Raw genomic sequence first — 20,887 nt, 5'->3', positions numbered from 1 at the left:
TTTGGAAATTTGTTGACTGGTTGCTAAACTAATCTCGCAGCCTGGAGTACTTAGTACTGAGCTTAAGAGGTGGTATGAGGTAAGGTATTAGAGACCTCTGAGGGGTGACAGGGAGCTTTTGGGCTCTTAATCATGTTTCTGGGGGATATTTTTGTAGTTGGGGATCACATGCATTTTCCTGTTTCTGCTCCATGAGAACTGAGAGTATTTTCTCGCTCTGATTTAGCAGTCAATTGAAGATTCCTGTGGGTTCCACACGCGAGGAGAGTTCAGCCTAGATGGGAGCGTAGCGTGCCTATGGGGTAGTATATAGAGTAGAGGCCCAGGGACCAGGTAGATCTGGAGTAGGGGCCATCTGGGATGCTGCTTATAAGGACCAAGTGATAGAGAGGACACAAAAGCAGAGCTGGGAAGGGGAGATGCTAGGAGAAACAGTGAGACAAACTGGGGGATCAGCTAAAGCCCTGCCAAATTGACATTGTGGTCTTCATTGTTCTTGCCCTTTTAAGTGAATGGAATTAGCTCCATCAGTCAGAATCCATCAGGAAGCAGCCAGTACACTGAAGAGGTAAAGTCAAAGAGAGGTTAATAAAGGGGCTATTTAGAGAAAGTAAGAGAAACCAACAGGGGCTGGTGAAGCACCTCGGGCTAGCAGTAGGTGGAGTGCTCCTACTCGTGGGCCTGAAGGGGCAAGAGGACAAGAGCAGATACAGGAACGCCCGGAGACCTTTAGCTCTAGGACAGGCCCCTAACAGGACCTGTGACCTTTGCAAGAGAAACATGGCCACTGCCAACCTGCAGCGTGGTAGGAAGTGAGCCGGTGGATAAACACTCCAAGTTCTCTTTCTTTCACCCTTTGATTTCCTGCCACTCACATCGGTTTCATCCAACCAGATGCCAAAAGGTGAGGGAGTCAGCTCATGTTATCAGCAGCCTGGATGCAGAGCAGACAAGGATGGATCTGAGGAGCAAAGAGAGCATCCTCTGCCTTTATCCACAGATGTACTTAGAAACTGCTGGGAACACAACCCACGATGCTATCCATAGGGAAATATCTAAATAAACTGTGATGTGTCCATGCTAGGAAATCCTAGGCAGGAGTTGAAAAGACAGAATAAATCAGTAGTTATTGGTGTGGAGAGATTGCTGAGACCTATTGTTGAGTGGTGAAGCAAATTGCAGAAAAATGCCTAGAGTAGGATGGCATGTTTACGATACTCACTCCCACCCCCCACCACCACATACACTATCATAAATCTATTAAGGTGCAGCATGGTGGCTCACGCCTGTAATCCCAACACTTTGGGAGGCCGAGGCAGGCAGATCACCTGAGGTCAGGAGTTCCAGATCAGCCCGGCCAACATGGTGAAACCCCATCTCTACTAAAAATACAAAAATTAGCCGGGCATGATGGCTTGTGCCTGTAATCTCAGCTACTCTGGGAGGCTGAGGCAGGAGAATCACTTGAACCTGGGAGGTGGAGGTTGCAGTGACCCGAGATCACGCCATTGCACTCCAGCTGAGGTGGCAAGAACGAAATTTTGCCTCAAAAAAAAAAAAATAAAATAAAATTTTAAAAAAGTTTATTAAATGTCCCATTTTTTTTTTTTTTTTTTTTTTTTTTTTTTTTTGGGAGTGCAGTGGCGCCATCTCGGCTCACTGCAAGCTCCGCCTCCCAGGTTCACGCCATTCTCCTGCCTCAGCCTCTCCGAGTAGCTGAGACTACAGGCGCCTGCCACCACGCCCGGCTAATTTTTTGTATTTTTAGTAGAGACGGAGTTTCACCATGGTCTCGATCTCCTGACCTCGTGATCTGCCCACCTCGGCCTCCCAAAGTGCTGGGATTACAAGTGTGAGCCACTGTGCCCAGCCTTAAATGCCTTGTGTCTTTTATGGTATTTTGTTATATATATATGTCCATATGCAAAGTTTGGAATAACATACATCAAACTGGTAAGAGTGGTTTGCTCTGGAGAGGTGGGAGGCGGCTCAAGATTTGGGGGGTGGTCAAAGGGGACTTCAGTTGTGGTAGATAGTACTGGCTGCTTAATAACAGCCATTTCCCACTCACCCCCTTCTTTAATGCTAACAACTCAAATCTGGTTCAGGTATCAAAGGGTAGCATTGTGCTCAGGGAATGTAGGTCCAGGTGTCAAATCACGATTGAACTAAGCCAAGTATGCTTATACCACTCCTTTTTGCCTGTGATTTGTCTAGGGGTAGGCATGTGACCTAGTCTGCTGTTGACTTTTTTTTTTTTTGCTTCCAATTCCATTTTAATTTTGTTTCTTTGTATGTCTTTCTTTAAATATATAGTCCATCGCCTTGGCTCAGTGCATGTCACCAAAAATTCTCCAGGAATTTCATAGTTTGGACCTCGGTGGCATGGCTGGCCCCGGATTATCCATGCAGGGAGGCCTGCTCCTGTGACAGTCGGCTACAGCAGGGGGCTGCCCATCTTCTGTGCTTTGTGGTACATATCTGTGTCACCAAAGTAGCGGCCCTGGTACAGCAAGCCTTTCGTCTGCTGCTTCTCCTTCCAGCAGTTGTTCCAGAGGTTGGCGATATAATCATCTTCCACATTCAGTTTGACTGTTTGGAGGCTGGAGCCTGTGTACTCCTCAGAGAAAGTGCCTGCCACATAGTAGATGACACTCAGGTGGTCAGTGACTCGCCTGTGATGTGGCCCACAAACAGTCTTGGGCTCAGACTGTAGGGTGGACTGGAGACCATGAGCTGGCTGAGAGCTGACATGAGGATGAGGATGGGCATCAGCTGCACAAACACCCCTAACCTGCCGTCACTCTACTTCTCCCTGTGGCCCTTCCTTTGCTGGTAGGTATAGCGCATGCAGCCATTGCTGTAGACGTGCACTTTACTAGAAGGGAAGCCACTGCCAAAGAACATGTTGAAGAGGTCTTCAGGGGAGATGTCAGCCTCAAAGCCGTGGTGGAAGTCCCCATGACGATGCCGGACCTGACTGCCTGGCTCCTGTTATCGCCCAAGTGGTCATACTGCTTCCTCTTTTCTTTCTTTCATTTTTTTCCCTGAGACAGAGTCTTTCTCTGTCGCCTAGGCTGGAGTGCAGTGGCTTGATCTCAGTACACTGCAACCTCTGCTTCCCTGGTTCAAGCAATTCCCCTTCCTTGGCCTCCCGAGTAGCTGGGATTACAGACATGCACCACCACGGCCGGCTAATTTTTGTATTTTTAGTACAGACAGGGTTTTACCATGTTGGCTAGGCTGGTCTCAAACCAGCTGGTCTCGAACTCCTGACCTCATGATCCGCCCACCTTGGCCTCCAAAGTGCTGGGATTACAGGCATGAGCCACCGTGCCGGGCCATACTACTTTCTCTTCTCCGGGTTGCTGAATACTGCATATGCTGTGCCAATGGCTTTGAAAGCTCCAGTGGCGCCAGGTGCATGGTTCTTGTCTGGGTGCAATTTGAGGGCCAGTTTGTGGTAGGCCTTCTTCAGGTCCTCATCTGAGGCCCCTCCGCTCACCCCCAGGATCTCATAATAATCCTTACATTGCTTGACCCTTTTCACAGCTGCATCTCCTTCTGCAGTGTAGACTTTGGGGCTCTCTCCTCCTCCAGCTTCACCGTTGGCCTAGGGAGCATCGGTCCCACCTGCTTTCCTGTGGGTGGCATGGGTTGCATCTGTGGGTTCGGGCTGGTCACCAGCAGTTTGTGGTTCCTAGTTGAGGGACTCCATCAGGCCACAAACTCACGGCATTGGGTACACCCACTGTGCCTCTCCTGGTCAGGCTGGTTGCACTGGATGACCTTGAGGGTGATGCTGATACAGAGCTCGGCTTCATCCTTATTGGATTACATGGCAGAACCAGAGCATGGAACCTGCTGCTGACTTTTAAGAAGTATTTTTGTTGTTGTTGTTCTAATAACAGACAGAGTATAGTAGATGAAGTAAGTAGATGAAGGTGAAACGTTCTGCTTCTCCCTTTCCTTTTTGCCTTGGGATGGAGTTGTTGGAAATGTGACGCTTGGAGTTATGGCAACCATCTTGTGACCCAGGGGAAAAGGCCAGGAGAGGCCGGGCACGGTGGCTTACACCTGGAATCCCAGGACTTTGGGAGGCTGAGGCGGGCAGGTCACGAGGTCAGGATTTCAAGACCAGCCTGACAAATATGGTGAAACTCCGTCTCTACTAAAAATAAAAAAAATAGCTGAGTGTGGCGGCATGCACGTGTAGTCCCAGCTACTTGGGAGGCTGAGGCAAGAGAATCCCTTGAACCCGGGAGGCAGAGGTTGAGGTGAGCCGAGATCGCAACACTACACTCCAGCCTGGGCGACAGAGCAAGACTCCATCTCAAAAAAAAAAAAAAGGCCAAGAGAAATGGAGAAATGTAGAGACATTAGCCTAGAATCTTAATTTTTTGTTTTTGTTTTGTTTTGTTTTTTTGAGACAGAGTTTTGCTCTTGTTGCCCAGGCTGGAGTGCAGTGTCATGATCTCAACTCACCACAACCTCTGCCTCCCCCGTTCAAGCAATTCTCCTGCCTCAGCCTCCCGAGTAGCTGGGATTATAGGGATGCGCCGCCATGCCTGGCTAATTTTGTATTTTTTTAGTAGAGGCGGGGTTTCTGCATGTTGGCCAAGCTGGTTTTGAACTCCTGACCTCAGGTGATCCACTGGCCTCGGTCTCCCAAAGTGCTGGGATTATAGGCATGAGCCACCACACTCTGCCTTTTTTTTTTTTTTTTTGAGACAAAGTCTTGCTCTATTACTCAGGCTGGAGTTCAGTGGCACCATCATAGTTCACTGCAGCCTCAAGCTCCTGGGCTCAACCCATCCTCCTGCCTCAGCTTCCTGTGGTGGAAACCACAAGTGTGTGCCACCACACCTGGCTAATTTTTTATTTTTTATAGAGATGGGGGTCTGACTATATTGCCCAGGCTGGTCTTGAATTCCTGGGCTCAAGCAATTCTCCTGCCTCAGCCTCCCAACCTGCTGGGATTACAGGCATAATCCTGGCCCACCCCAGCATCTTGATATCTTCTTGCTTTTCCAAAGCAGAAACTGTTTTTCTCCAAACTTCTTGTTACCTGAGATATTGAAAAGCCTTTGTTTCTTAAACCACTGTTAGCCAGGTGTTCTGTTACAATAAAACACATCCTAACCAATATAACAGTTTAATCTGCAGTGATGTATTTTATTTATTTATTTATTTATTTTGAGGCGGAGTTTCGCTCTTGTTGCCCAGGCTGGAGTGCGATGGCACTATCTCAGCTCACCGCAACCTCCGACTCCAGGTTCAAGCGATTCTCCTGCCTCAGCCTCCTGAGTAGCTGGGATTACAGGTGCGTGCCACCACGCCTGGCTAATTTTGTATTTTTAGTAGAGACGCTGTTTCTCCATGTTGGTCAGGCTGGTCTCGAACTCCTGACCTCAGGTTATCTGCCCACCTCAGCCTCCCAAAGCACTGGGATTACGGGTGTGAGCCACCATGCCCAGCCTGAAGCGATGTATTTTCTCAATATAATTTATTCATGCATTACTTTTGTAATTACACATTTTTCGAAGGAGGGTAAAACCCCTTAGGCATTTGTACTTCATCTTCAGAGTTGACCTGATCCACCTTCTGCTGACTGTCTGACTCTCTCTACCCTTCAGGACTCTTGTTTGCCTCTGCTGCTGGTCTCTGGGCTGCCAGCTGAACTGCTTTGATTGACAACTTAGGTGTACAAGACTTTTGGAATGCACACTTTAGCCTTCTTGGGGCTGCTCCATCCTTCGTACTCCCTCAGGCTGGGGGACCCACTGTTTGGGGCTGCCCTTTCCACGGCACTTTCTTTTTTTTCTTTTTTTTTTTTTTGAGACGGAGTCTCGCTTTGTCACCCAGGCTGGAGTGCAGTGGCGCAATCTCGGCTCACTGCAAGCTCTGCCTCCCGGGTTCACGCCATTCTCCTGCCTCAGCCTCTCCGAGTAGCTGGGACTACAGGCGCCCGCCACCACGCCCGGCTAATTTTTTTTTGTATTTTTAGTAGAGACGGGGGTTCACTGTGGTCTCGATCTCCTGACCTCGTGATCCGCCCGCCTCGGCCTCCCAAAGTGCTGGGATTACAAGCGTGAGCCACCGCGCCCGGCCTTTCCACGGCACTTTCTTCAGGGAGGGACTTGCTGTTTGGTAACTGACCCCCCTCGCCCCCACCACTTCTCTTCTGGGGAGATGGAAGAGCTGCAGCATAGGAGAAGCTGGGGAACAGGCCCAAAACCAAGGGCCCCAGAGTCTAGGTGGGATTCCTTTGGCTCTGGCCCTAGGCCTGGCATCTGAATATTATAGAGAAACTCATTTTACGTTTATCCAGGGGTTCTTGCATCGCCTGTGATTTCTGAGGATGCTTTTAAATCACTAGTATTCATTGCCTCTACTAGAACTTCTGTACACTGGATTTTATTCCCCCCAGCTATAAGGGCTTGTGAAAATATCTTAAAGAGTAGAGTAAGTAGCTCGGGCAGGCTTGCATTTGCAAAAGGCCACCCTCACGGATGGAAGACTGGTGGGAGGCCCTTGTGATAAGTTGAGGGAGAGAAGCTGAGGTTTTAGTTGGGGCCCAGGATTGGGGTGGAGGGGAGGAGACAGGTGTGAGTTTCCCCCTTCCCTTCTCTGTGGGCGATGCTCCACATACGGTGGCAAGGAAAATTTTCTGCATTCTTCAAAGCACGAGCAGAGATCTTTTGGACGCTGTTTCCACGGGTGTTTCAGGGAGCTCTCTGCGATAAGGGTTCCCTTTGTGGCAGTTGGCAGTCAGTTCCAAGCTCATCATTTTGTTGCAGCAGGACTTGGCAGGGGCATGGGAGAACAGGACTTCTGCTGTTCCTTTGCCACTCTGAGCTCTGCACCCGTACCTATGAGGGCTACCTCTTTCCTCCATCCTGTTCCACCTGTCCTCTTCCTGCCATTCTTTTGTCCAAACCTGTGGGAGGCTGCATTCAAGTTCACAGAAAAGAGGTACCTGTAGTCGAAAAGGGTAGGAGGATGGGAGGAGAGGATTAAGGAAAAGACAACTTTTGCCTCAGATGCCCGGCTGCTTTATTATGCATGCTTTCCTCTTTCTCACTGTTTTTTGGAAAGGCTGAAAATAAACACTTTTGTAATACTGACTTGTAGTTCACACTTTCCTGACAAGTTACTCAAACTGCAGCCACAGCCGCTTAAAGAGAAGTTTGACGCAAGCCTTATTCAGCAGACGCTTTCTTTCTTTCTTTTTTTTTTTTTTGAGACGGAGTCTTGCTCTGTCGCCCAGGCTGGAGTGCAGTGGCGCGATCTCGGCTCACTGCAAGCTCCGCCTCCCGGGTTCACGCCATTCTCCTGCTTCAGCCTCTCCGAGTAGCTGGGACTACAGGCGCCCGCCACCACCCCCGGCTAATTTTTTTGGTATTTTTAGTAGAGACGGGGTTTCACCGTGGTCTCGATCTCCTGACCTCGTGATCTGCCCGCCTCGGCCTCCCAAAGTGCTGGGATTACAAGCGTGAGCCACCGCGCCCGGCCCAGCAGACGCTTTCTAATTCAGAATGTTCTGAGGCAGTTGATCTTGCTACTTCTAAATTAGTGAAGGGGCCGAGGAGGGGGCACATTCTTTAACCTGGGAGCCCTGGGCCAGCATCCACCACCATCAAGTCACCAACATCTCCACCACAAAGTCAAGCTTTTGAGACTGCTGGGTCCTCAGGGCTGTTACTCTGCTCACTTATTCAAGAAATGTCACAGAGTCATTAAAAATCTCACCTGGAAGAAACTATGAACATCATAGTTTCTTCTTCAAGATCCTTTTTTCTGTAGGCCAGAGAAGTGACTTCCCTGCTTAAAATGAACAGAACTATTAGGAGTCAGGGATACAGCTGCAAACTCTGGAAGCTTTCCATTGAGCCATGCTATGTTAATTTCATTGATTTGATTTATTACATTTCAGTTTTTATTACAAAAACTTTCAAACATACACAAAAGTTGAGAGAAGAGTATAATGAACATCTATGTACCCATCACTCAATGTCAATACCGGTCGCCGATACGATGTTGTCTTATCTAGTCCCCATTTTCCCTCACTGCAACCAGATAGACGTCGTAACACTTTATCCACGAGTACAGCAATATGTGTCTCTAACAGAAAGCTTTAAAAAATAGTGTAACCATAGTTACCATTATCACATCCACAAAATTAGCATTATTTCTTAGTGTCATAATACGTTCGAACTCAGTTTTCTCCGGTTGTGTCAAAAATGTCTTTTTGCAGTTTGTTTAAATAAGGATCCAAACAAGGTCCACACATTGCATTTGTTGACATTTTTTAAGGGCTTTTATACTGTCATGGTCCCTCCCCTATACCTTCCCCATGCCATTTGTTTGTTGACATAGTTGGGTCATCTGTCCTTCAGAACTTCCCACGTTCTGAATGTGGCTGGTTGTATTCTGCTGGTGTCCTTCAACCTATTTTTCCATCCTGTTTCCTGTACATTGGTACTGAAGATGTAGACAACAGTGATTCTCAGCTGGGGGAGACTTTGCTTCCCTAACCTCCCAGGGGACATTTGGCAATGTCTGGAGACTTTTGGTTGTCACACCTGGGGGTGGGGGTGCTACAGGCATCTGGTGGGTAGAGGCCAGGGATGCTGCTAAACATCCTGCAGTGCACAGGACAGTTGCCCACAAGAAAGAACCGTGTGTCCCCAGATGTCAGTAGTGCTGAGGTTGAGAAACCCTGACCGGGAGACTTGAGATTCAAGTTTTGCTTTTGGCAAGGATATTTCATAGGTGGAACCATGTACTTCCTGCCGCATCATATCAGGAGGACACCGTGTCTGATGTTAAGGTGATGTTTAGGTTGATCAGTGGATTCAGGAGGCGTCAACCTCACACACCATAAAATTAGCCAAATGGGCATGTTTTGAGTGTAAAAGGGAGTGCTATTAATAGATGAAAACTGGGAATGTTTCAGGCAAACAGAGACATGTGATTATCCTATCCATTGATTTTTCAAGAGCTTTATTCATCTCTAATGAATTTTCTTTCACTTTTTTACCAGTTTTAATCAAAGTTACATGGGCACATAATTTTTTTATTTTTAAGTTCATATATTTTTAAGAGACAAGGTCTCACTCTGTTACCCAGGTTGGAGGGCAGTGCTTGATCATAGCTCACTGTAACATCAAACTCCTTACTTCAAGTGATCCTCCCACCTCAGCTTACCAAATAGCTAGGACTATAGATGTGTGCCACATGCCTGGATAATTTTTTTTTTCTTTTGTAGAAACAGAGTCTTGCTATGTTACCCAGGCTGGTCTGGAATTCCTGGCCCCAAGTGATCCTCCCACCTTGGCCTCCCAAAGTGCTAGGATTACAGGCATGAGCCACCGTGCTTGGCCCACGGGCACATAATTTAAAGAGGCACATAATTCTCCTAAACTTGTTGCTGCGGTAATTTCCTCATTCCTCCCTATTTTCCTTTCCTAAGAGGCAACCACTTTCAATTCTTTCAGTTGGTTCTTGTAATATTTATCCTCACACATCCTAATATGCTTAAATTGCTACTTCATGGTTTTTCTGTTTTTGGCATTTTAAAAGGACTTCTTTCTAAAAAATATAATTTATCTTTCTGACAATGCTCTCTAGCCCCCAGTACAAGCCTTTCTTGACCTTTCATGTCCTCAGAACAGTGAAATTCTAATTTTAGCTGTCTGCTTATATCTAAGAGTGGGGTATTAAAAAGCCAAATAGCAGCTCTGATCTTGTGAGTGGAGCCTGTTGACTGCTATCTTCCCCATTGGGTTATCTGGCTGTGCTACCCTCCAATGTCAGGATATCTGAGTATTTCTTCTTGGGCCAGTAAGTCTTCCAGTCTTCTGCCCAAGGAGATAGACCTGGCTGCCGGGGTCCTGGGACCCAGGTGGGGCTAAAGAGCAGTGAGTCTGAGCATTCATTCTGTGGACTTGCGTTTTTTTGTTGTAATTCCTTGCCATCAGTAGTGCCCGCTGTCCTCCAGTCAGTCCTTAGAAGCTCCATTAACTTCCTCCAGAGAATAAACCTTAAGCCTACTGGCAGGATTGTGGGAGGGCAGTTGCCCAGTTGCACAGAGTTGGGGAAGGCAGTTAAGGATCAAATTGTTATTTTTTGAAAAAAACAGCTTTATTGAGATATAATTGATATAAAATAAATATCACTTATTTAAAATGTACAATTTGATAAGTTTTGACATGTGTATACACCCATGAAATTATCAACAGTCAAGATAATGAGCACCTGGGCACGGTGGCTCACGCCTGTAATCCCAACATTTTGGGAGTCCAAGGCAGGAGGATGGCTTGAACCTAGGAGTTTGAGACCAGCCTGGGCAACAAAGTGAGACTCCCGTCTCTACAAAAAATTTAAAAATTAGCCAGGCATGGTGGTGCATGCCTGTAGTCCCAGCTACTCAGGAGGCTGAGGTGGGAGGATCACTTGAGCTGGAGAGGTCGAGGCTGCAGTCAGTGAGCTGTGATCACACCACAGTCCTCCAGCCTGAGTGACAGAGTGAGACCCTGTCCCCCTCTCCCACCAAAAAATAAAAATAAGATAATGAGCATATTAGTTGCCCCTTAAGTTTCCGTTGCCTACTCAGGCAACTGCTGATCTGCTTTCTGCCACTAGATTGGTTTGTATTTTCTAAGATTTTATGTAAAAGTAATCATATAGTACTTGCTCTTTTTAGGGGGGAGGGATTCTGCTTTTTTTCACTCAGCATCATTACTTTGAGATTCATTCAGGTCTTTGAGTATATCAATAGATTACTCCTTTTTATTGTTAAGTAGTATCTTACTGGATTAATACACCAAAATTTGTTTATTCATTTACTTGTTGATGGACACCTGGATTGTTTCCAGTTTTTGGTTATTACAGATAATACTGCTATGAACATTCATGTGCAGGTCTTTGTGTGGACATGGTTTTTCATTTTTCTTGGGTTAATACCTAGGAATGGAATGGCTGAGCCATATGGCAGGTGCATGTTTAACTTTTTTTTTTTTTAATTGAACTTTGAACAACATGTTTAACCTTTAGTGAAACTGCCACACTATTTTCCAAAGTGGTTGTACCATTTCATAGTTCCACCAGCAGTGAACCAGAAAGTTCTAGGTGGCTCAACATCCTTGCCAACATGTGATTTGGTCAATCATTTAAATTTTAGATATTCTAGTGAGTATGTAGTGGTATCTCATGGTTTTAATTTGCATTTCCTAATGACTAATGATGTTGAGCATCTTTGCATGTGCTTATTTGCCATCTGTATATCCTCTTTGGTAAATTGTTCAAATCTCTTGCCCATTTATAAAATTTGATTGTTTTGTTTTCTTATTGAGTTTTGAGATTTCTTTACATATTTTGGATACAAATCTGTTATCAAATGTGTAACTTGCATATATTTGCTCCTAGTCTGCAGCTTGCCTTTTCATTCTCCTAACAATGTCTTTCAAAGAGCAAATGTTCTCAGTTTTATTTCCTTTTTTCTCTATAAGAGATTTTAGAATCTTGCATAAGTGTTCTTAATTTTGATGAAGTCCAATTTATTGATTTTCTTTTATTGATTTTGGTTTTGGTGCTGTTTCTAAGAAATATTTGCTTAACCCAAGGTCACACAGAGTTTCTCTTTTTTTTTTTTTTTTTTTTCCCTAGATGTTAATAGTTTTAGGTTTAGGTCTGTAATCCATTTTGACTAAATTATTTTTAATTAATTTTTTTTTTTTAAGAGACAGAGTCTTGGCCAGACACGGTGGTTCACACCTGTAATCCTGCTACTTTGGGAGGCCAAAGTGGGCGGATTGCCTGAGCTCAGGAGTTTGTAACCAGCCTGGGCAACACGGTGAAACCCGGTCTCTACTAAAATATAAACAAATTAGCCGAGCGTGGCGGCATGTGCCTGTAGTCCCAGCTACTCAGGAGGCTGAGGCAGGAGAATTGCTTGAACCTGGGAGGCGGAGGTTGCAGTGAGCTGAGATCGCGCCACGGCACTCCAGCCTGGGCGATAGAGCGAGACTCCCCCCCGCCCCTCCCCCCCCAGAAAAGCAAAAAACAACAAAAAAACACAACGAGACAGAATCTTACTCTGATGTCCAGGCTGGAATTCAGTGGTATGATCATAGCTCACTGCAGCCTTGAAGCCAGGGCTGAAGTGGTCCTTCCATCTCAGACTTTGGAGTAGCTGGGACTACAGGGGAGTGCCATGTTCCTGAACCATTTTCAGTTAATTTTTTCTGTATAGCATGAGATGGGTCAAAGTTCTGGGTTTTTTTTTTTTCGTTTTTGTGTATGGATATCCAATTATTTCAACACTATTTGTGAAAAAAGACCATTTTCCCCGTCAAATTGCCCTTGCACTTACGCAAGTTACTATTTCTTAGTCTCTTTCCTATTTTTCTATTTGTCTATTTTGAATTCAATACCACACCATCTTGATTATTGTAGCTTATATTAAGTCTTAAAGTTACATAGGGTAAATTCTCCATATTCTTCTTTTTCAAAGTTGAATTGGTTATTCCAAGTCTTTTGCATTTCTAAATGAATTATATTTTTATGTTTTATTTTATTTTTTATTTTTGAGACAGAGTCTCGCTCTGTCATGCCGGCTGGAGTGCAATGGCGCGGTATCAGCTCACTGCATCCTCTACCTCCCGGGTTCAAGCCATTCTCCTGCCTCAGCCTCCCAAGTAGCTGGGACTACAGGCATGCGCCACCATGCCCGGCTAATTTTTGTATTTTTGATGGAGACGGGGTTTCGCCATCTTGGCCAGGCTGGTCTTGAATTCCTGATCTCAAGTGATCTGCCCACCTCGGCCTCCCAAAGTGCTGGGATTATAGGCATGAGCCATCGTGCCTTTCCCTAAATGAATTATATGATCAGCTTGTCAATTTTAAAAACCACATTGTTAATGTAAAAATGAATAATATAACGTAAAATGTAAATGTTAATATATACATATATGTATGATTTAATGTGTAATATAAAAAGCCTGCTGGGATTTTGACTTGGATTTATTATAGCTATAGATCAAATTGGGGAAAATTTACATCTTACCAAGTTCAGTGTTGGATATAAGTGGTAACAGCAGACATTCTTTCCTTGTTCTGATGTTGGGGAAAGCAATCAGTCTTTCACCGTTAAGTATGATGCTAGCTGTAGGGTTTTCATAGTTATCCATTATCAGGTTGTAAAAGTTCCCATCTGTTCCTAGTTTGTTGAAAATTTTCATCAGGAATGGAGGTTAGATTTTGTTAAATGCTGTATTTTGTATGTATTGAGCTGGTTGCATGGTTTTTCTTTTTAAATTTTTGTTTGTTTGTTTTTTTGTTTGTTTGAGATGGAGTCTTGCTGTGTCACCCAGGCTGGAGTGCAGTGGCGTGATCTTGGCTCACTGTAACCTCCACCTCCGGGGTTCAAGAGATTCTCCTGCCTTAGCCTCCTGAGTAGCTGGGTTTACAGGCACCTGCCACCACACCCAGCTAATTTTTTTGTATTTTTAGTAGAGATGGAGTTTCACCATGTTGGCCAGCCTGGTCTCGAACTCCTGACCTCAAGTGATCCTCCCGCCTCGGCCTCCCAAAGTGCTGGGATTACAGGTGTGAGCCACCACGCCTGACCTTTATTTTGTTAATGTAGTGAATTACATTGATTGATTTTCAAATGCTTTTTTCTTCTTGGAGACAGGGTCTCACCTTGTCGCTCTCGCTGGAGCAGTGGTGCAAACACGGCTCACTGCAGCCTCAACCTCCTGGGCTCAAGTGATCTTCCTGCTTCAGCAACCTCCCTCCACACCTAACCTCGCCCCAAGTATCTGGGACTATGGGCATGTGCCACCATGCCTGGCTAATTTTTTTATTTTTTTATTTTTATTTTTATTTTATAGAGACAGGGCTTCACCATGTTGCCTAGGTTGGTCTTGAACTCCTGAGCTCCAGCAGTCCTTCCACCTCGGCCTCCCAAAGTGCTGGGATTACAGACATGAGCCACCATGTGCAGCTGAGATTCTTCTTTTCTTTTCTTTCCTTTTTTTTTTTTTTTTTTTGAGACGGAGTGCATCTCTGTCCCCCAGGCTGGAGGGCAGTGGCGCAATCTCGGCTCACTGCAACCTCACCTCCCAGGTTCAAGTGATTCTCTTGCCTCAGCCTCCTGAGTAGCTGGAACTACAGGCATGCCACCATGCCCAGCTAAATATTTTGTATTTTTAGCAGAGACAGGGTTTCACCATGTAGGTCAGGCGGGTCTCGAACTCCTGATCTCAGGTGATCTGCCTGCCTCGGCCTCCCAAAGTGCTGGGATTACAGGCGTCAGCCACAGTGCCCCACCCTGAAATTTTTCAAGTGCTAAACTAATCTGGCAATTCTGGGATAAAGCCTTCTTGGTTAAAATTCTTTTTGTATATAATTGAAATCAATTTGCTAAAATTTTGTTTTAAGAAATTTGCATCTATGTTCATAAGTTTTCTTTTCTTGCAATGTCTTTGGTTTGATTTATAGAATGCTGATCTCATAGGATTCTCTCCCTCTTCTTTAGCTTTCTGGAAGAGTTCATGTAGAATTAGTATGACCTCTTTAAAATTTTGATATTATTATTATTTTTTTCTTCTGCTTACTCCGAGTTTCACTTTCTCTTCTTTCTGTAGTTTCTTAAGAAAGAAGGAAGCTGAGGTTGTTGATTTGAGCACTTTTTTTCCTCCTACTTTAGATAGTTGAGTGCTATGGATTTCCCTCTAAGTTCTGCATTCCCTGTATCCCACCCATTTTGATGTGTTGTGTTTTCTTTTGCATCAGTTCACAATGCTAATTTATCTTTGATTTCTTCTTCGACCTATGGATTAAGAAGTGAGTTATTTAGTTTTCCAACATTTGGTGTTTTCGAGATTTTTTTTTTTTTTGTCCAGGAGTCATTTTATTTGTAAATCTGTATTACATCTCTAGAAAAAGAATGCCAGGATTTTCCCTCCTGTGTGTTTTTGTCTTGCTTCTTCATGGTCCATGATGCTAGCTGAGGTTGTCAGTACAATGAAACCAAACTGGTGGGATGGAAGAAGATTACTCTGCCATTTTTCTAGATCTTTGAGTTGCACATCAAATCTGGGGCTGATCATGCCACACTTGTTTAGCCTGCCTGTGAGGCAGCTCTTTGATCATCAATGATTTCAATTTTGCCAATGTAACCATGCTTCATCATCACAGTGAAAAACTGGATGATGACTTCAGAGCACAGCCTAATAAGAACCTGAGTTCATGGCCTCTCTTTTCAGCATTGTTGATGCTCTTGAGAGCATCAGCCAGGACATTCATGTGCACCATTGTGGCAGTGCAGAAAGATAAAGGAAAGAGGACGGGAGGGGAGAGCACACAGAGTTATTGAGATATATTTTTCTTATTGATTTCATTTTGGTCACAGAGCATACTTCGTATAACTCGAACCCTTTTAAATTATTGAAATTCATTTTATGGCCCAGAATTGGATGATTTTGGTAAATTTTTTTTGTGTACTAAAAAAAAATGTATATTCTGCCAATCTTGGGTAGACCTGGAAACTTTCTCAAGCCAGTAAGCCGGGGCACTCAAAGAGCTCATTTTGTTTATTTCCTGTCTCTCAGGAATTGGTATACTTCATTGCCTTATACCCAATGTCTTCAGAACAACTGTTTCATATATTTGTCTATTTTATAAGTTGCATTTGGCAGAAGAAGAGTAAATCTGTTCTCTGCTATTCCATCTTAGCCAAAGTGAAAGTCTCTTTGAACTGCTTTTTAATTGAGTTTTCAACCAATATTCCTTTGCTAGCCCTACCTTAACCTTCCACTTCCAGAAGTAGCTGGTACTGACTATTCCCAAACCTTTTTGGTGTTCTTAGATGTCAGTTGTTTTGTTTCTTGGCTTTTCTCACTGCTGGTTGTGGAATCTAATAAATATTCTAGCAAAGTTATTAAAGCAGAGCTGACACTACACAGGGGACCCTGAAATTAGACAATCATGGCTCACTTGTCATTTTCTCATGAGGCCACATTTGCCTGGAACAGGGCCTCAAACCAATATACCAACAAGGGCTCTCTAGGGAGAGAAAATGAATGAAAACATGGGTGCAAGATAACTGGAAGGGGTGGGGACAAACATAACTCACCTTGCTTAGACGACTCTCCTCTCATCTCCTGTGACCGTGGAAGAAAGAAGGCCTGGTGCTGCTGATCTTCTAGGAAAGTTTCAGAGAAGCTGGAAACCCATAACTTTATGTAAAATTGCCTCTTTTTTTCTTTCTTTCTTTTTTTCTTTTCTTTCTCTTTTTTTGAGACAGAGTCTTGCTCTGTCACCAGGCTAGAGTGCAATGGCACAATCTCGGCTCACCACAACTTCCGACTCCCTGGTTCAAGCCATTCTTCTGCCTCAGCCTCCCGAGTAGCTGCAATTACAGGCACGCGCCACCACACCCAGCTAATTTTTTTATTTTTAGTAGAGACGAGGTTTCACCATGTTGGCCAGGATGGTCTTGATCTCCTGACCTCGTGATCTGCCTGCCTCAGCCTCCCAAAGTTCTGGGATTACAGGCGTGAGCCACCACACCCAGCCTAAAATTACCTCTTTTAAAAATCTTGACAACTCATCCAAATTTAAAAGAATGTCGAGGGCCAAATGAAAATCCACCTAAGGATGGGATGACAGCTCAGGATTTGCATCTCTGTTTCTCTTTTGCACTTTCCTGCTCCTTTACGCAGGGATGTGGATATTTACTGGCTTTTGGGGACTGAGGGTGGGTAAGTCTCTATGGGTAGCAAGGAAATGACAGACTTTCTTTGAAAACCAACTGAATCATGGAATGAGAGAGCTGGAAGTGACCTTAGAAAAATGTGGTCAAACCCCAGGATATTACGCAAGAAGCACCTAAGGCTTAGAAAAGTCAGGTGACTTCTCCAAGTACAAAGACTGTATTAGTTAATAGTTGGGCTGAGTCTGCATCTAGTTGCCTAGCCAAATTTTCTTTCTTTCTTTTTTTTTTTTTTTTTTTGAGACAGAGTCTTCCTCTGTCCCCCAGGCTGGAGTGCAGCGGTGCGATCTCGGCTCACCGCAACCTCCACCTCCTGGATTCACGCCATTCTCCTGCCTCAGCCTCCCGAGTAGCTGGGACTACAGGCGCCCGCCAACACGCCCGGCTAATTTTTTTGTGTTTTTAGTAGAGGCGGGGTTTCACTGTGTTAGCCAGGATGGTCTCGATCTCCTGACCTCGTGATCCGCCCACCTCGGCCTCCCAAAGTGCTGGGATTACAGGCTTGAGCCACCGCGCCCGGCTGCCAAATTTTCTTTCTTCTGTGTTCCATGAGAGCAAGAGATATGTCAGTATCCTTAATGCAATTCTTGGTACATAGTAGGTATTCAATGAATATTTGTTGAATTAAAAACATGTACTGAGTTGCTTTCTATAATATTAGCATGTGCTATCTTTATCAGTTAGGATATGGTGTGGCTACATATAACAGAAAATTCCCAAAACATTAGCTCATATACAATAAAGATTTATTTATCTGTGAAAGAAATGTGGACCTTTAGGTTGTCAACAATGTCCTCATCTCTTCTGGTTATGTTTTACCATTCTTCGTGTATGGCTTCCGTCCTTAAATTTATCTTATGATACTGAACCTATAGCCATACAGCTCAACTAAATTCCAAGATGGAAGAATGTAGAATGCATCCATGGCAAAAGGTTTTCCTGGAAGTTCCACCCAACTTCCACTTAAATCTCATAGTTTGAAACTTAGATAAGTGGCCACATGTAGTTCCAAGGGAGGTTAGGAAAAGGAAGTTGGATACATTGTCTCCTTGAATAAATCTGGGATTTGTTAAAGAAAGGATGGAATGGGTATTCAGTAGGCAACTGGCAGTATCTGCTGGAATTTAAGAGTTAATTATTGATTGAAATATTATTTCCTGCAGTTTTGATATACACAATAATCAAAGCAGAAATATGTAAGCCTTTAAAGATATTTATTAGAAGATATTCAAATAAAAAAATACTGGTTTAGTTCAGATAATATTCTAATGTTCTGGTTAAATAATTTTAGAAAACATTGGTTAGTTTTAGTTCATGTTAGTTCAGTAGGATTTTACTGGTTTTCATGGAAATCCTTTTGGATGAGTCCACAATTTAGAAAAACATAATGTTGTATTTCAGTTCAGTACTCGGTTTCAGAAATGAGTGTGATCTCTTTGAATTTTTGGTTCATAATTTGAGTCAACTCCAGTTCCTGGTTCTGATGTATCCACCCTAGACATTTTGTAGTTATGACTTAGAAAGACAGACATGGGCCAAAGAACTGGTTTCCACTGAGGCTGGAGTTTATTAATCCTGCTTTTCTTATGTAGGAGCTAATAACCCTAATGGCTTTGAAAGACTCTAAATTTATCTGTGTGATTTGGCATGACTAAAGGTCTCACTCATGACGGACGTGCCAAAATTAACACATTAGCCTGTTTCATACTTGTTCTGTGATATAAATGCACCTAATTGAAAATGTCTCTGTTCTTACTCATAAGGTTTGCATTCCCATGGTTTGAGATTTCTTTTACCATGTTAGTTCTAGAACACTATTCTGGATTTTGTATGGTGTCTCAGAAAATACACTTAAAAATTAAAAATTAGAGGTTCAAGTTTTATTTATTTATTATTTATTTATTTATTTTTTTACGGGAACTAAGGAGGTACTGTACATTTCAGAAGGAGAGTGTATGTGGGGAATGAGAGGCTCCTTCTCCAGGGAATCCCGCTGATCAGGGACTGGGAAAAGGTGGCTCAGCATTGCCAGATATCTGGAGTACACTACAACATTTTAACTACAAATTAGAAATCTGAGTTCCTATGAAAAACCCTGATTTGTACCTATCAGCCAATAACTTAAAAAATTAAAATCAACAAGTGGGCCACTACTGTGCTGGCTGAACAGTACATGTCTATAGGTTCAATTATTGGGCTGCTGGTTTTCAGAGTCTGATTTGGACACTCCCTATTTTTTCTATGTCCTCCCTGTCCTCTTCTATGCCTTACTTGATGATTCTGCCCTTATTCTTTTGGATAAAAATGTTGATAAAATATTTGAAAGTAGGAACCCAATTCTCTGGGTATGACTGTATGCTTCTCTCATGGTCATTGGCCACCCCTATGAGATTTATCTAGTCAAGTTTGCACATATAGCCATTGGTCATAAAGTAGAATGAGCAAAAGGCTGTAAACGATGCACTACAATCCATCTCACACAATTAACCTGGTAGAAGTCTGCATGTTTATGTGCTACTTATTTGTTTTCCAAAATGCATTCAATGAGTGCCAGCTGCGTGTGGCAAGTGGAATGTAGAGTGGGTACATACCCTCCACTGGACTTATTTATTTTCAAAATTTGAATTAAACAGAAGAAGCCCGTTGCCCTCTGGTCATAAGCTGTGAGGATGTGAGCCTAGAAGCCACCAGCAGACATAGTTCCTTTATCAGGAGAAAGACGGTGTGAGAGAATAAAGCCAACATGCTGAGATATGCATTATCTTTCTCCTGGATACTGCAAGGGCTTCCTGACTTGTCTTCCTGTTTCTACCCTTGCTCCACAGTCTACTTCCAACACAAAAACTGGAGTGATCTTTAGAAACAAAAGTCAGACGTCACCTCCTTGCTTAAAATCCTGCTTCGGGCTGGGCGCGGTGGCTCATGCCTGTAATCTCAGCACTTTGGGAGGCTGAGGCGGTTGGATCACCTGAGGTCAGGAGTTCGAGACCAGCCTGGTCAACCTGGTGAAACCATCTCTACTGAAAATACAGAAATTAGCTGGGCGTGGTGGTGGGCGCCTGTAATCCCAGCTACTCGGGAGGCTGAGGCAGGAGAAGCACTTGAACCTGGGAGGTGGAGGTTGCAGTGAGCCGAGATGGCACCATTGCACTCCAGCCTGGGTGACAGAGCAAGACTCGGTCTCAAAAAAAAAAAAAGTAGCTAATGCCAATACACATTTTCTACATTTTCTATGTGCCAGGCATTATTATAAGTGCTTTATGTATATTCGCTCATTTAATCCCCACAACAGCTTTATGAAGTTGGCACTATTATTATCCATTTATTAGATGAGGAAGCTGAGTCATTGAGATATTAAGTAAACTACTCAAAGTCCCACTGTTAATAAGCATGGGGCCACAATTTAAACTCAGGCATCATGATTTCAGAGTCCACTGAAATCATAATGAAAGGTTTTCAGATGATAAAAAACCCACCTCAAATTGGCTTATGTAAAAAGTGGAACTTACTCCCTTCTATCACGGACCAGTCCCTGGGGAGACCTTGCTTCAGGCCTGGCGCTATCCCAGTGTGCCGTCAGTATTTGGTGCTCTTCTCTCTCATCTTAGCCTCGTCTCAGGCAGCCTCTCTGTGTGTGGTGACCGCAGCAACACTGGGTCCACGTCATTTTCAGCTTCGAGTTTAGAAGAGAGAGAAGCTTGTGCCGATAAGTCTCAGGACTGAGTCTCAGTGATCCCAGTGGGGTGCCTGACTCATAACTGAACATTTCACCCTGGGGCCAGGATAGAAGATATCAGTTGGCCAGATCGTGGTCATGTGACAATCTGTCTAACTATGGGTTAGGGGATGGTGTTGATTTTGTATCACCAGAGCCATGTAGGCCAAGAGTGGGTGAGGAGCTGTTGCACCAAATATAAACAGGGTGCTATTACAAGTAAAAGGATGGCCGGGCACGGTGGCACACACCTGTAATCCCCGCACTTTGGGAGACCAAGGCGGGTAGATCACCTGAGGTCAGGAGTTCAAGACCAGCCTGGCCAATATGGTGAAATCCTGTCTCTACTAAAATAAAATACAAAAAAATTAGCCAGGCGTGGTGGCAGG

The 20,887-nt window shown here is 44.1% G+C and overlaps 2 pseudogenes; both read right to left on the bottom strand.

Annotated features, from left to right (window-relative positions):
- Window positions 1–2,323: 2,323 nt before the first annotated feature.
- On the bottom strand, window positions 2,324–3,855 carry LOC116483678 (dnaJ homolog subfamily B member 12-like; annotated as a pseudogene).
- An 11,090-nt stretch (window positions 3,856–14,945) lies between these two features.
- LOC116483677 (small ribosomal subunit protein uS8-like) lies at window positions 14,946–15,324 on the bottom strand (annotated as a pseudogene).
- Window positions 15,325–20,887: the final 5,563 nt, after the last annotated feature.

Source organism: Hylobates moloch, unplaced genomic scaffold, assembly GCF_009828535.3.
Source record: "Hylobates moloch isolate HMO894 unplaced genomic scaffold, HMol_V3 SCAFFOLD_15, whole genome shotgun sequence".
NCBI lineage: Eukaryota > Metazoa > Chordata > Mammalia > Primates > Hylobatidae > Hylobates > Hylobates moloch.
Note: the sequence above shows the minus strand (reverse complement) of the source record. Positions and strands in the feature narration are given on the sequence as shown.